This window comes from Suncus etruscus, chromosome X (assembly GCF_024139225.1).
Source record: "Suncus etruscus isolate mSunEtr1 chromosome X, mSunEtr1.pri.cur, whole genome shotgun sequence".
NCBI classification, from domain to species: Eukaryota; Metazoa; Chordata; class Mammalia; order Eulipotyphla; family Soricidae; genus Suncus; species Suncus etruscus.
In genome coordinates this window covers 72,118,847-72,133,345 of record NC_064868.1, presented here as the reverse complement: position 1 = coordinate 72,133,345, position 14,499 = coordinate 72,118,847, and the positions used below count along the sequence as shown (strand labels likewise).

General features: G+C 43.9%; 1 pseudogene; it reads right to left on the bottom strand.

Annotated features, from left to right (window-relative positions):
- Window positions 1-13,518: 13,518 nt before the first annotated feature.
- On the bottom strand, window positions 13,519-14,045 carry LOC125998909 (calcium-activated potassium channel subunit beta-4-like; annotated as a pseudogene).
- Window positions 14,046-14,499: the final 454 nt, after the last annotated feature.

The window sequence follows — 14,499 nt, the reverse complement described above, 5'->3', positions numbered from 1 at the left end:
TTTGCCTTGCACATGCTAACCTAGGGTGGACTGTGGTTTGATGCCCTGGTCCCCCAAGCCAGGAGCAATTTCTGAGCACATAGTCAGGAGTAACCCCTGAGCACCACCAGCTGTGGCCCAAAACCAAACCAAAACAACAACAAAAAATATTTTTGGGGCTAGGGTGATAGCACAGTGGTAGGGCTTTTGCCTTGCACTTGGCTGCCCAGGACAGACCTGGGTCCTATTCCCGGCATCCCATATGGTACCCGAAGCCAGGAGCTATTTCTGAGTGCATAGCCAAGAATAACCCCTGAGCATCACTGGGTGTGGCCAAACAAAACAAAACAAAACAAAAGATTCTTACCATCTTGGCATTTTCCATTGTCCACAGAGGTTCTTGGATATATAAGTTGGACATCCTAATTTTGCAATTCAGTGCTCTAACTCCATATACAGTGCTTATTATGACAATGTCTTGATAAAATACTCCAATTTACTCATTTCCTATTGAGTCTGTCTTCTACAATGATCTAAAGCTTATGAACATAGAGACCACTGAAATAGGCAAATTACTATTATTCCCTTCTCATTTTTTTCTTTGTTTCTTTTCTTCTTATTTGTTCTTTTTCAATTCAAGCTAAATTACTATCATACCATAATGCCCACAGTGTCAATTTCCTTTTAGAAAATGAACCTCAATGCACAAGTTATGGTGGATAATACTACATAGGGTAGACTCCACTTATAGTGCTTACTATCATATTGCTTAGTATTCCAGATGCAAAAATTATGTTTATTCTAAAATACTCCATATATAATCTAACCCCAAATATTTAATTTAGCAAAGTTCACTTCTGCCATTGATAAAGTGCCTAGAAATTAGAGCAAAGAAGAAACCACTATGACAAAATTGTTGAAATGGTCACTGCACAAGAACTGGTTGCTGAAAGGAAGTAGAGTGATATGGATTATACTCCCTCTGGAACCATATTCCAAACTATGGTGTTTAAAAGGGAAAAAGAAAGAGTAAGAGTAAGCGAGTGAGAGAGAAGAGGGTCTGCCATAAAGGTGGGCAGGATGGAGAGCTTGTCAGAGCTGGGTTGCAAATTGAGGACATTGATGACAGGAAACGTACACTGGTGAAGGGATGGGTGTTGGACATTGTATGAGCATCTTTGTAACAGTTTTTAACATGATTCAGTTAAAATTTTATAAAATAAATAAAATGTTGATGCAATCAAAATACTTAATGAAAGTTCATTAACTACAGATAGGAATTATTTCACATCGATAAAGTACTGAAGAAACATTACAACTAAATTCAGTGCAATAAGTGATCTTATTGGGTCATGTGTTTTATATCTTATATAAAAGATATTATTAGCTAATGGTCCTGAGCACTACAGAGTCCAAGGATCGCCACATTCTAAAACCCAGGAATTTGAGCTGTCCAACCGGGTTGGCCAAATATCACTGGGATTTTGGCTCCTCCCGAGCACCAAAAAGATGCTAGTGAGAAAATCTGAAAAATTAGCTAAAGTCAAAATACTAAGAAAACCATTTTAATAGTGTTAATTTTATAACTGTGATCATAGTGGTTATATAATTTAATGTTTTAAACAACATACACTGACATATTAAGGATCAAAAGCATCATATCTGTAATTTATTTCAAAAAAGATTATAAAACATATTTATAGAGAAAAAATAATTCACATGTGGGAAAAGTACAACTTTGGGAAGTCTTGATAAGGAGTATGAAGAAATTATATGATCTTTTACAATCTTCCTGCAAATTTAAAATTATTACAAGATTTAAATTTGAAATTTTCAATGGTCCTTTTTTCTTATCACTCTGCTATTTTTAATGGGAAATTGATACATCAGTAATCTTCAAATTATATATGTGGATATATTTAATATGAAGAGTATATAATAATATTTAGATCTACGAAACAACCTAAATTCACTTTTATTTCAAAAACAGACATGCTATGATGCAGTTTGAGAAAGATGTTATGCAGAGACTCCAAAATAAACCTAACAATATTATTCAAGGATGATATGCCAACGTGATTATGAATAGGCACTTTAATGGGAAGCATGACATCTCCTCAGGAATTGCCTTGTGGAGTGCCATTTAATCTGCCAAGCAATTGTGCCTATTCTGAGAAGTGTTTCCAGAGCTCCCCAAATCAAGTCATTATTGCAATATTGTGTTTGACCACCTGAGGGCGGGCTAAAATCACTTTTTCAAACTAAGGGGTTTACAGACACTGACATGGAAGATGGGGAGTCCCACAGGTCCGCATAGTACTTTAAAGATTTCCTGATAAGTTAGAAAAGAAAAGGAGTTGCAGTTCTGATTTTGGCCAAACTATTGTCTTCAAAGCTTCTATAACCTGCCCCAATTAGTGGATCTTTTTGCCTTTATTGTCTCAATGCTTTCTATTTCCATTTTCTTCTAGCAACATCTATAACTCTTTAGGACTTTCCTACCTTCCAAACAATAGTGCTATCCAAAGCACTCATTTCCAGTCAAATGTAGAAATAATAGCAATGATAATGACAATGAAAGACTATCATAACATAACAATCGAATATAACAATATTCAAGATAACAGAAGTTTGGGCCAGACATAACTCAATGCACAAATAGAATATCTGGCTACAGCATGATCCTCCAAGTACCATAGAGAGACTCTAAACAACAAGATGATATAGCTCTGAGCAGCAATGCGTGTGACTCAAAAAACAAAGCAAGAAAAAACAAACCAGCAAAATGATATCAGAATGTGATTCTCCCTTAAAAGAGGGGAACATATGAGAGGAATCTATGCCTTCAATGATAGAATTAAACTAAAATTAGAAGTTCAGATTTCAAAATTAGTGATAGAGAATGTGAATCTGTAGAAATATTTATTATTTGCTGAGATCATATTTTGAGTAGCTAAAGGGAGTCTAATTATCATTTAGCTGTACAAAGAAAGAGGGTACAAAGATATGTGTGGATGGGAGAAGTTTTCATTTCAGGGCTGAAAACTGGACTCTAGAATTTAGGTTTATATATGGAAAGGCTGGTCACCATTAAGAAATTTATGAATTCCAAGCATCAATACAAGCTAAAATAGGTTGGGATAATAGATCTATGAAGCAGAGATTGCTGACCCTATTGTAGTTGTCAACTTTCTACCCTGTAAAACTAGACATCTACTTTTATATTAACTTAAAGAGCCAAAGATAGAACTTTGGAGACTAAGCACATGGTCTCCTAAACTTCACTGGGTAAGGCCAAAGAGTGTTTTAAAATGATTTAAAATTTAAAAAAAAGATAATATATAGAAGAAAGCCAATTGTGATAAAGATATCCTAGAGGCTAAGAAATTTGGAGGACAGTCATGATAGAAATAATAATCTCATTTCTTCCCAAAATGGAACAAAAATACTAAAACTTGCATGTCATCCCAAAAGACCATGAATAGACAAATAATCCTCTGAGGGTAGGATAAAAGGATCAGACTTAAACACCAAACCCAAAGTCAACGACAACAGAATCGTTATTTCAATCTTTATAACAAGCTATATATAGAGCAGACCAGTTACACCAGCAGTCCAGGGGCAAATGAGGGAGATATGGGATGCATGTAATGAACAGGGATGGAGAGAAGATAACACTGGTGGTGAGAATGGCCCTGATTCATTGTCACTATGTACCTTAAATATTACTGTGAAAGATTCATAACTCACTTTGGTCACAATAAAATTATTTTTAAAAAACATGTTTTTACAGTAAAACTGGTTAATATATGGCTTCTGTCAATGGTGTATAAAATTAGCATGCCAAACACCCGATGTCTTCACTGTTAGAGAATCTCTTTCATTTAACAGCTCAGGTAGGAATATTTCTGCAGCTTGCAGCAGCCATAGAAACAGGAACTTAGTCCTTTTTTCTTTTAAAAATTATTCATAAATTAAATTACTGTGAAATACCGTTATTAGGTTGTTCATAAAGCTTCAGTCATACAATATCCAACACTCATCCCTTCACCAGTTACATTTTCCAAAACCAATGTCTCCACTTTCCTTCCAGCTTTCCCCCCTGTTCTACTCATTCTCTCTCTCTCTCACTCTCTCTCTTTCTGTCTTTCTATCTGTACCACATTCCTATTTTCAAACCCCTGGACCAGAAAATAGCCAGTTCTAATATCTGTATGCTTTCTCATTCCAGTTGCATCGTGCTGAGACATGCACTTCTGTAGCTGCATCTGCATGATCAAACCTTCCAATGTGTGACAGCAGGCCCTGTAGCTGTGCCACTGCCGTAATTATATGTGCCTAGGCTAGAAACTGGCCAATTTTGAAATCTGCACTCTGATCAAGGTGCACCATGGAAGGGGGCGAACTTGCCCGCCAGGACTTGTGTCTGCATGGTTCAGCCTAAAGATATTGGACCCCAGACTCAGTAGCTATGCTGCTATCCTGTTTCCAAGCCCCTAGTCAGAGAGTCATTGGTACAGACTTCTGTCTACCCCCTGTGATACCAGATGAACCATACTCGGTGGGACGTACCTCCAGAGGCTGCATTTGCATGGATAAGCATCCCAACATGGGGATACTGAATCTGGACCTATACCAAGGGCCTCGTCCCAAGGCCTGGGGGAGCACTAAAAGTCAGACATTTGTCAGCCCTCTAATCCCAGATAAGTCACGCATGGGGTGGGATCAGCCTATGGAGTTGCATGAGCACTATCCAGCCTCCCAAGTATAACCACAGTCACTGAGTCAGTGGCTGTGTCCTCTTCTCAAGCCACTTTGCAAGGAAGTCATCAGTTCTGACATCTGTCTGACATCTGTGCCAGGTGTGTCACACTGGGAGTTGAATCTGCCCTACAGTTGTAGAGTCTGCATGCTCCAGCCACTCAACATGGAAACTGGGACTTTGTAGCTGCAATCCTGTCCTCTTCCCAAGCCCCTGGACCATAATATCACCACTTCTGTCATCTGTCTGCTCTTTGATGCCATATATGTCTTGTTGTTTATTAAAGCACCACTTCTGGAGCTTCATCTTCATGCTGCAAGCTCCTGATGTCATCCCAGTAACCATGTGTATACCCTGTTTCTAAGTCCCTGGTAAAGAATATTGACAGTTAACATCTCTCTGCCCTTTGATTATGAATATATCATCATACTCGGGATAGGGCCTGACATCCTGAAGCTGCATCTACATGCTCCAGCCTTCCATTATAAGCCAAAAGACCCTGAAACTTCATCTCTGCCCACTCCCCAAATCCATGGACTGATGGGTCACCAGATCTGAGGTTTTTCTATCCTCTGACTCCAGGGCTTTAGGTCTTGGATGGCTCCGACCTTCTTAGAGCTACATTTGCAAGCTCCTGACTCCCAACGTTATTTGCTGCACTGCTGCCCTCTTCCCAAGCTCATGGGTCAGAATATCACCCATCTTGATATCTGTCTGTCATCTAATCTCAGGATCTGAGACCTCCTCTGATACATCTGTATCTGCATGCCCTAAAATACCAAAGTGGACCCAAGACCCTGCCTCAACCGTGTTCCCAAGCCCCTGACCAGAAATATACCAGATGTGTTATATGTGTGAATTCTGATGCCATTGGTCACATGGTGCGTGGGATCTCTTCTTAGAACTGTATCTGCATACTACTACCTCCCAATGTGGTACGCCATAGCTTGTAGTTTCTCCAAAACCCTCTTCTCAAGACTCTTGGCCAGAATGTCAACAGTTCTGAAGTGTGTCTGCCCTCGGATCCCAGGTGTGTTATTCTAGGCTTGCATTCTACCCCCAATCCCCAGAATCTTAATCAGCATAATCAGGCTCCCAGTGTGGGTTTACGGTTGTGTCACTTCCCTCTTACCAAGCTCCTAGGCAAAAAGTCACCAGTTTAGATCTCAGTCTGTCCTATGATCCCAGGTGAAGCACGCTTGGTGTCAGGCATGCTCTCCTGAAGCTGCATCAACAAACTCTAGCTTCCTAACTTGGGACCCCAGAACCGAAAAATCTTCTGCTGCCCTTTTCCCATTTTCTGGCCCAAATTATTGCTAGTTCTGATTTCTGTCTTTACTCGTATCTCAAGTGAGTCACTCTGGCATATGAAATACCCTGCTGGAACTTCATCTGCATGCTCCAGTCTCCCAACATGGGACCCAGACATTTGCTTTTTTGCTATCCTCTTCCCAAGCACCTGTACCAGAAGACAGTCAGTTTTGATGTTTATATTCACTCTGATTCAAGGTGCTGAAGCCAGGTGTGAGACATGCCCATTTGGAGATGTAGCTGAATGCTCCAGTCTCCCATGTGGGACCACTAACACCAAAACTGCCGCTGCCCTCTTCTCAAGCCCCTGTACCAGTTCTGCTGCTTGTCTGTACTCTGACCCCTGGGTCTTCAGGCCTGGAATGGGTCCTGCCTTCTTGGAGACAGATATGTATGCACCACCATCATAAAATGGTAAAAAAAAAAGACACTCTAGCTGTGCCACTGCCACGTCCCAAGCCACTTTGCCAGAAATATGGCATGTGTCATTACTCTCTACCCTTTGATAATTGGTGCGTCGTGCTAATTTATCATGGGACCTGCATTCCTGGATCTCCATCTGCAATCTTCAGCCTACCACATGGACCCCTAGGCTGTAGCTGTACTACTGGCCCTATCCAACTCCTTGGGCCAGAAAGTTCTAATGTCTGTCTGCCCTGTGATCACACATGTATTACACTAGTCATGATATCTGAAATCCTAGAAATCTGCATCCTCCAGCCTCCTACATGGATGCCTGGCCATGTAATTAATTTTATCACTTCCAAAGCCCTTGGGACAGTAAGATACCAGGTCTGACATCTCTGTGCCCTCTTAGCCCAGGTGCGTCATATTGAATGTAGGTTCAGCCCACCTGGAGCTGCCTCTGGATGCAGGTTCACAAGGTGGGTCCACAAATACTTGGGACACTGCCCCTTCCCACTTCCTAAGTCCCTTGGCTAAAATATTAATGGTTTAATGTCTTGCTTGCCTATTTTTGGTTTGGGGATACTCTCTATGGAACACAGTGACTTGGTTCACATAGTCCCTGCCCTATGCTCAGTAATTACTCCTGGCAGACTTGTAGAATATCTGAGATTAAACCAGAGTTCACCACATGAAAGGCAAATGCTCTACCCCAAACTAGAGTTCAAGATGGTCACTTGCTTTTTATCTCATGTACTTCACACTGATGGTAGGACATGCTATCCTGGACCTTCATCCGCATGCTGGTTCCTCCTAATTTTGCTCCACAGACCCTAACATGGAGCTGCTGCCCTCTTTCTAAATTTGTTTGTCAGAAATCTGCCAGTTCTTACAAATGTTTTCACTCTGACCCTAGGTGTTTCACATGTGGCATAGAATATGTCGTCCTGGAACTGGATCTGCATGCTCCAGTTTACAACATGGAAACTGAGGCCCCCAAACTGTGCCACTTCTCCTTTTCCAAGCCTCTGGACCAGTAAGTTGTCAGTGCTGATGTTTTTGTTTCCTGTAATACCAGGGGCTTCATCTCTAGGATGAGTTCTGCCCTCTCATGCTGAGCCTATTTGCACAAAGTGGGATCTCAGACATTGTACATTCACTTCTGCCTCCTTTCAAGTCCTGTGTCCAGGAAGTTGTCAATTCTAATGTCTGCCTGTCATCTAAAAGCAGATGCATCATGCTGGCACCTAAATGAGAGAGCCTTCCATCAGTGGACCACAGTATCAATGCCACTACCCTCTCCCCAAGCCCCTGTCCAGAAATTCCTCAAATCTGATATCTCCTTGCCCTCTGATCCCAAATCCATCATGACAGAGGTTGGACCTACCTTGCTGGAGAAATACTTGCAGGCTCAGCCTCACAGTGTGAGTCTCTAGAAACTGTTTTGCATCACTGCCCTATCCCCCAAGCCTCTAGGCCAGTATGTCACAAATTCTGGTGTCTCTCTAATCCCAAGTGTTTAAAGCTGGTCATGGAACCTTCACTCCTGGAACTTCATATGCATGTTCTAGCCTCTCATACCGGATACCTAGCAATGTTGTTGTGCCACTATCACTTCAAAAGCTCCTGGGCCAGAAATTTTGCAAGCCTAATGTCCGTCTGTCCTCTGAAACTAGGTGTATCATGTTGGATGTAAGACCTGCCAAGCTGGTAGCTGGTTCTACATGCTCCAGTCTCACAACAGTTGTCCACAGACCCTGTAGAGACTTGCTGTCCTCTTCCCAAGGCTCTGGGCCAGAAGATTCCCAGTTCTGACATCTGTTTTCAATGTGATCTCAGGTATTTCCTGCCGAGTGGGATGTTATTTCTTAGAGATACATCTGCATGCTGCAGCCACACTACATGGGATGTCAGATCTTGTAGCTATGCCCTGTCTCTTCTCAAGCCCTTTGGGCAGAAAGGCACCAATACTGAAGTCTGTCTTCCATCTGATCCCTGTTTTTATCAAGACGGCTTTGACACCCACATTTCTGGAGCTAAATTTACTTGCTTCAGTCCCCTAACATTAAATCCAACACAGTAGTTGAGCCACTGACCTCATTCCAAGGCCTGGGTCATGAAGTCTCTCTGTTCTCTGCTCCAAGTGTGCAACGTTGGGGAGGAGAAAATTTCATCTGGAATCGTGTCTACATGATGCAAGCTTCCAACATGGGTCCCGAAACCCTGGACAATTGCCACTGACCTCTTCTCAATCAATGCTCTAACAGGGGTCCTCACACTTTTTAAACAGGGGGCCAGTTCACTGTCCCTCAGACCATTGGAAGGTCTGACTATAGTAAAAACAAAACTTATGAACGAATTCTTATGCACACTACATATATCTTATTTTGCAATGAAGAAACAAAACAGATACAAATACAATATGTGGCCCGCGGGCCATAGTTTGAGGACCACTGCCTAGAATGTTGCCAGTTTGCTGCCTCTCTGCACTCTAATCACAAGTATATCATGCTGAGGGTGGATCCTGCCCTGTTGAGCTTCATCTAAAGTTCTGGTCTCACAGTGCCAGAACCAAAGACCTATGGCTGTGCCATTGCCCTATTTCCAAGACCCTGGGTTCAAAAGTCATCTGTTCTGATGTATCTAAGCTACTGTCACATGTGTCACTTATGTCATGTGGTGTGTGGGGACATGTCTTCTTAGCAATAGATCTGCATTCTACTGCCTCCCAATGTGGAATCCCAAACTGTAAGCTGTGTTGCCCAAAGAGTCACCATTACTGGTGTACTGCTGTCACCAGTACTGCTGCCCTCTTCCCAATGCCCTGGACTAGAAAGTTGTCAATACTTGTCTGTCTGCCCTCTATTCCTAGGTGCATCACCCTGTGTTTTGGACCGGCAACCTTGGAGCTGTATCTGCATTATCCAGTCTCCTTATGCAGGACCCAAGTCCTTGAAGCTGCCCCTTCTCAAACTTCTTGGCCATAAATTAATTTGCTCTAATGTCTGTCCAACATCCACATGGTAGACCAACCTGTCCTTTTGTAGATGAAACTTCATACTCTAGCCATGAAACATGGGACCTCAAAACCAAAGTTGCACCAATGCTCTCTTTCCAAGTCCTTGGGCTATCATATCACTAGTTATGACAACTTTCTACCGTTTGGTTACAGATGTGTCTTTTGGTTGTAGGATATCCACTTCTGGAGATTAGTCTGCAAGTTAAAGCCTCCCATGTGAAACTCATGACCAAGGAGATGTGCTGCTAGCATTTCCAAGTCACTTGGGCGAGGAAGTCACATCTTACATATTTATGCCCACTGATCTCAGTGCATCAGATTGGAAGTAGAACAAGTCCACATGGACCTGCATCTGCGTGCTGCAGCTTCCGAACATGGGTCCAGATATCCTGAAGAGGAACCTCTATACTCTTCCCCAGGTCCTAGGCCAGAACATAATCAGTTTTGATGTCTGTCTTCACTCTAATTCTAGGTGCTTATGCTTTATTGCCAGTTAAAGATGCATCAGCATTCTCCTGAACCCACATAGAACTCTAGACCCCAAAACTGTTCCATTACTCATTTCTTGAGCTCCCAAGCCAGCTAGTCGACAGTTTTGATGTTTGTCTGACTTCTTATCCCAGACAATAAGGCAAGGATGAGTCTTGCCCTTTGGGGTCTGAATATGCGTGCTTCAGACTCCCAATGTGGGGCCACAGACATTATGGCTACACCCCTCCCTCTTTCCAGGCCCCTTGGCCAGAAAATCGCCGGTTCTGATGTCTCTCTATCATCAGAAATCACTTACTTCAGGATGATTCCCTTCAAGCTCCCTCCTGCAGCTGCATCGGCATGATATAGAATCCCATAGAGGGCCCCTGACCCCTCTATGCACTGGTGGCACTTCCCGAGCTCTGGTTCAGAAAGTCTCCAAGTTGATGTCTCCCTGCCCTCTGATCCCAGGTGCCTTATGTTGCAGGTCCAATCTGCCCATATGAAATTTTATTTGCATGATATGGCCCCCAAATATTGGTCCACAGACCCCATAGCTGCACCACTGCAATATTGCCAAGCACCTGAGCAAGAATATCACCAGTCCTGATGTCTGTCTACACTCTGATCCCAGGTGCTTCATGTCAGAGGTGAGACATTCCCTCTTAAAGTTGCATTTTCCGCATGTGAAGCCAGAACCCAAAACTGAGCAGCTGACTTCTTCCCACAATCCTGGACCAGAAAGTTGCAAGTTTTTATGGCAGTCTTCCATCTGGTCACAGGTGCATCACACTGGAGATGGAAATTGTCTCTGGAGCTGCAGCTGCATTACACAACCTCCATATTTGAGACCCAGACACTGAAGCTGCAATACTATACTCTTCACAATCCCCTTGGCCAAAAAGTTGCCAGTTTTGTCATCTGTCCCACCAGGTGTGTCATGCTGAGGATGGATCCTACCTCCTGGAACTGCATTTGCATGTTCTGGCTTCCCAATGTGGGACACAGCAACCAGGAAATTGTAGTTGTTTAATCATAAGTGTTTGATCTATGATATCACTAGTTCTCTTTTTCATCTGCCTCTGATCTTAGGTGTATCACAATGGTAATGAAATATTTCCTTTTAGCTGCATCCCCATGTTCCAGCCTCCCATCATGGGGCTCCAGATATTTACCATGCTGCTGCTGTGTTCCCATGCTCATCAGCCAGAATGTCGCCAGTTCTTATGTCTGTCTGCCCTCTGAACCCAGCTATGTCATATTGGGGTGGTACCTGTCCTCCTTGAGCTTCATCTGCAGGCTCTGGCCTTCCAACATTGGCACTAAAACTCTTTAGTGTGCCATTGCTTTCTTACCAAGCCCCTAGGTCAGAATATCACCAGTTATGACATCTGTCTGCATTCTGACATGTTATGGTGGCTGTGGGATATCTACTCCTTGAGCTGCATTTGCATGCTTCAGCCTCACACATGGGACCACTGACACTGAATCTGTGATACTACCCTCTTCCTAAGCCCATTCACCAGAAGCTCAGTAGTTATACTGTCTCAGTGCCATCTGATTCAAGTTGCATCGTGTTGGCTGTGGGACCTGCCTACCTGGAGCTGCATCTACACTCTTCAGCCTCCCAACGTAAGACATCTGAACTTGTAGTTGTTCCACGGCCTGATTCCCAAATTTTGATGTCTTTCTGCCCTCTGGTCGCAGGTGTATCATAATGGTCTTAAGAACTTCCACAGCCCTGGAGCTGTATCTGCATGATCCAGCCTCCCTTTAGTGTGCTGCTGCCCTCTTCACAAAGCCCTGGGCTAGAATGTACCAGTTCTGAATTCTGCATGCACTCTGATCCCTAGTGCATCTGGCAAGTTGTTCATGTACATACCTCGAGCTGCATCAGTATGATTAAGCTTGCCAAGTGAGATGTCTGACCACATTGTAGATGAGCCACTGGCACTTGCCAAGGGCCAGAATGTCATCAGGTCTCACATCTCTTTGCCTTCTGATCTCAAGTGCGTCATATGATGTATGAGACTAGCCCACTTGGATACGAATGCTACCGTCAATAACAATAACACAAACCTCAGTGTCAAAAAAGGAAAGAGAGAGAAGTAAAATGCCTTCCCCCTGGGCCCAAGCACAGCAGTAAGATGTTTGACCAACAGAGGATGGTCCCTGGTTCGAATCTCGACATTCCATATGGTCCCTCAAATGAACCTACCAGGAGCGATTTCTGAGCACAGGGGCAGTAGTAACCACGGAGTACGGCCAGGTGTCGCCTCCTCCCCCCAAAAAAGCCTGGCCCAGATATATAGCTCAAGGAACTGATCATAAGTTTTGTATAGAACTCAGGGTTCAATCATAGCAACACATGATCTCTTCAAAATCAAAGAGTAATCATCTAGCACAACTGCATAATGCCCCAAAGCTACACACACAGAGACACACACACTTATACACACACCACATGAAAATACTACAACCTATTGAGATGGCTTCAAGTTTATTTTTGGTGCTTGAGCCACACCTATTTGGTGCTCTGTGATACTCATAAGTCTGTGTTCAGAAATCACTCCTAGAGATCTGAATGGATCATACGGAATACAGGGCTACAAAGCCAGATCAACTGCATGCAAGACAAGCATGCTATCTGCTGTATTATCACTGTGGAGCCATGATGACTGCCTTTTTAAAGTTGATTGTTTTCTTTACAAAAGACCATTTATACCTGCTGAAGAGATAGTGGGTAGGGAGTTTGCTTTACAAGTCCCAAGCACTGCAGGCATGGTGGTGAGGGGAGACAAAACAACCCAATACAACAACAATTTTATTTATAGTAATTTTTTCTTTTAAACAGTTCTTGAATTTCATTGACCAGCTGTAAAATCCATTTCCTTAATAATAAATGTAATGACCCTTTAGAAATATGACCCCCAGCTACAAGCCCACCATTCCTAATTATAAAAACTATATACCTAATTTACCTCATGTTGCCAAGTATCATTCATTCAATTATTTGTTTGTTTGTTTGTTTCTATCAGTTGTGAGACTATGCCTGGCAGTACTCAGGGCTTACTCTGTGTTTAGACTCACTTGTAGAGGTGCTTGAGGGAACATAGATGATGTTTAGGATTGAACCATGGTTTGCAGCAAACAAGTCAACCACTCTACTCTCTCTCTAGTGCCTAATTTCTGTTTTTAAGACCCAGTTTCTTTACACATTAGCCCCATCTTATAGGCTTTTCCTCCTTATTTCTGGCTAATGAAGTAGTATTTATGATTGAGCAAGCATCTGTTTCCCCTCAATAAATCCTAATTCCTAGAAAGAAAAGCATTTTCCTTATTTTGGCACATTTGTTTATTTGTTTGTTCACCAAACATTGACTAACTGGAAAGCTGGCAATGTGGATTCCTGAGACAGAATTGAAGATAATATGCTCCATCTTCTTAAGCACAATTGGACTTGACTCGGAAGATCGGTGAAGAAGTGATGTCACTAGATAAGCCTTCCTTGCCCTGTCCCTGAAGCAGAGATCCACTGTGACTGACTTGGGTGAAGGCAAATGAACTTACTCTACTCAAGGACACCTGTGATAAATTGGAAAAGGTTTCCCAATCGCCAGATATCTACACCAGGAGAGGTACAGGTTGCTTTCTGCTTTTCCTTCTGCAATTCCACTGCTAGGTATCTTTGATACTGATTAAAATAGCAAAAAGGGGGCTGAGAACCAATCTCATCTTTCCAATACTATTGCTAATTCAGGACCCTTTCCAATTTTCTCTTTCCCAAATATAGAAACACTTGAGGTTGGCCAGCAGCTGGTGCTGGTGGCTGTGCAGCAGTGTCCGCGTGTGCGACTTGCAGTGGTCGACGCAGACTTGCAGTCGGCGCCACGGATGAAGGTGCCCTCCGCCGGCTCCTGGAGATGCTGCACCGACAGCATCATTGCAGTTCACCGCCGTGGCCTGTAGGGCGTGCAGCGCGAGGCTGAGCCACGGGACGAAGAGCGTCAGGAGGGCCGCCGAGATGAGCACCAGGCAAAGCCGCAGGATGTCGTCCTCGGCCTCCGTGTCATCCTAGACCACCCGTAGCAGCGCCATCGCCCTCCAAGCGCGACCGCCCACCGCCCCCGCCCCAGCGAGCGCGCCGCTCGGGGAGTTGGCGGACAGCGAGGGGGCGCCAGACATCGGCGGCGGGCGACACGCCCGGAGCCCCCGGAACCCCCCCCCAACCCCCGTGGGCGAGTCCCCCGCCCAGCGTGCTGAGCGTTCATAGACGCCCTCCTCGCCCCACCACCCTGAGTCCAGGGCAGCCCTGGAGCCATCACTGCGACACTCCCCCAGCTGCCCCGCCCGCCCACCCGCTGTTAGGCTCCACTCAAGCCAGTGTTTCTCAAATAGTGTGGGGCGCCCCCAGTGGGGGCACGAGGATCCTTAAAGGGGGGCGCCACAAGCTAAGCCCCGTGTTTATGTCTCTGTATGTCTCTGGAGCTGAGGGTTGCCGTGTCCTGCTTCAAACCCCGCTTCGAAAAGCTATGCATTGCAAAACGTGCTC